General features: G+C 35.1%; 1 protein-coding gene across 1 annotated transcript in view; it reads left to right on the top strand.

Annotated features, from left to right (window-relative positions):
* Positions 1–1,018: 1,018 nt before the first annotated feature.
* The window catches only part of LOC107085267 (prostaglandin reductase 1-like), a 14,332-nt gene continuing 12,963 nt past the window's right edge, over positions 1,019–2,387 (top strand). The window contains exon 1 of the mRNA XM_015375510.1: positions 1,019–1,157. The gene's annotated coding sequence lies outside the window, so the exon portion shown is untranslated. The remainder of the gene's footprint in view (positions 1,158–2,387) is intronic.

Genomic DNA, 2,387 nt, shown 5'->3' with positions numbered 1-2,387 from the left:
GGCTGCCATTGTGCAGCACCCAGGGAGCAGTGTGGGGTTAAGGGTCTTGCTCAAGGACCCAGAGTGCAGGATGTGGGGATCGAACCGGGTGTTTGCAACCTTCTCAGAGCACAAGCTGCTCTAACTACCTCTTATAATTTTTCTTTTTCTGATTTGTCTTACTTGTTCAGCTATCATTGCTTTTCTTTGTTAGAATGTTTGCTGATTTTTTTTATTGTCATTAATGGTAATATTTTGGGTAATCTAAATATTGTCTTTTTTTTTGTTATTTTTTTATTGATTTTATGGTGTGCGTGCTTGTTAGTTGCTAGATGTTCTCGTGCTGTGTGTGCATCTGTATATGTTATCCAATAAAAATATTCATAATAGAAAAGTCAATATGTAGGCATGTATCCTTGCAAGATCAAGGCTTCTCTGTGGAATGCTGGTCCCTTCCAAAGTCTGCTTTCTATCTATAGTGCATTTTATGGGATTTCCTGTAAAGACATCTGATAAAATAAGAAGCCATAATTCATCAGGGCAGCTCACCTTCTTCTGTTGCTTCATAGTCCAGGTTAAAATAGACTGTAAGCTAGTGGAGGTACAGCAGCTTGCATAATGGATCAAACCACTCAGGTTTGTCTGGCCCTAAACCATCAACCAGCCCATCTAGGACTCAGTTCACCACCTTTCTCTGTTGGATCATTTTCCATAAAGTAAACACTACAGATCAGTAAGTCAATACAGAAACTTTAGTTTACTTGGAGATGTTCCAAAACAACAGTCCAGCCATCATAACATGACTCTTAACACACTCAAACAAATCCTAACCTGGTTTTTCCTGTTTCTTGCTCATGAACTAAAAAAGAAAAAGTTCCCACCATTTACACATGCCATGAAAAAAAAAATGTATTTACTTTCTGTAAGCTTTGGCTTGCGACGATATCATTGGACGATAGCTTTAGCGTGGGCGTTCTACGTCGCACGCTATTGGCTGGGGTTAACTATTGACCAATCACGTCGCACGCTGGAAGCGTTTCTCCCGACCTCCCAGTCGTTTGTTCGTTCCGCCTTTTTTACTTAAGCTGGTTTTACTTCTCAAGATTCACTGAGTGGTTTTTCAGCCCGAAAAACGACATTCTGCAGAGATCTACCGAAAAAGACAGCAGTCCGACTGAGTGAGAACATTAATTTTTCTGTTTTAGAAGAAGTTAATGATGCTCGTTTAGATTCCATGTCTGTTTACTTATAATAAGTGTTGCTCTTCATTGTTTCAGCTTGTTTTTTTTTTTTTCATCAGTATTATTAAAACCGTACGCGGAAACATTGGCATCTTCCTGTTTTTTAATGCCTGCATTTATTCTGTTTACTTCAGGCTTCTTAAATTCACAGCTGTTGGAGCCACATGGCAGCCATGCTTATCTTTAAAATCAGAACAGCTCACTATATTGTACTATTAAAGTAAAGGTAGCACTACTTCTTCATGTGTTTACTGCAGTAAAATTAACATTTAAAAAAATGACACAAGTAAGTAACCAAAGGGGTTTGGTAGCTGATCTACTCACCCATAATCATCACAACTGGTTTAATATTTAACTGAATAATTTAATAAAACCAACTGAATATTAAGGGATATGCATAATATAGATCAATTTCCTATTTGTGCAATTGGATGGAATGAACACTTTTCAAAATACATATTTTAAAGTATAAAACAGTTATAATACAAAACAGTTACAGTGTGTAGACTAGGGTAAAAAAATGACACAAGTAAGTAACCAAAGGGGTTTGGTGACTAATCTACTCACCCATAATCATCACAACTGGTTTAATATTTAACTGAATAGTGTAATAAAACCAACTAATTATTAAGGGATATGCATAATATAGATACAATTTCCTATTTGTACAATTGGATGGAATGAACACTTTTCAAAATACATATTTTAACGTATAAAACAGTTACAATGTGTAGAATAGGGTAAATTACAATATACTTTCATATATTTAACTCACCTTCCAACTGACTTAGCAGATGGAAAATAACATTTAACCAATAGGCATCCAGTACAAAATAGAAGAAAGTGTTTCTCTTAATGGTGTATATTTGTTTCCTTTAAGTGAGTTTATTCAAAATGCATGGAGTAACCAGTTTTACTTAAATAAGAGTACTGATACTTTATCATATTTTTACTCAAGTAAAAGTAAAAAGTGCAATGCTGTAAAACTGTTCCGCTTTTCAAACAGTTGCTCAATTAAATGCAACTGAGTAAATGTAACAAGTTACTACCCACGTCTAGAAATATGTGATTTAATTGTTTATTTTTTTTAATGTGTGCTGCAGGTTTTCTAATGGAGGTATGCGTTTTGATACAAACAATTCAATTCAGTTTATTTCTATAGCGCCA

The sequence above is a fragment of the Cyprinodon variegatus genome, unplaced genomic scaffold (genome assembly GCF_000732505.1).
Source record: "Cyprinodon variegatus isolate N-32 unplaced genomic scaffold, C_variegatus-1.0 Scaffold119, whole genome shotgun sequence".
Classification (NCBI taxonomy): domain Eukaryota; kingdom Metazoa; phylum Chordata; class Actinopteri; order Cyprinodontiformes; family Cyprinodontidae; genus Cyprinodon; species Cyprinodon variegatus.
The sequence above is the reverse complement of the archived record's forward strand: the minus strand, read 5'-3'. Positions and strand labels throughout refer to the sequence as shown.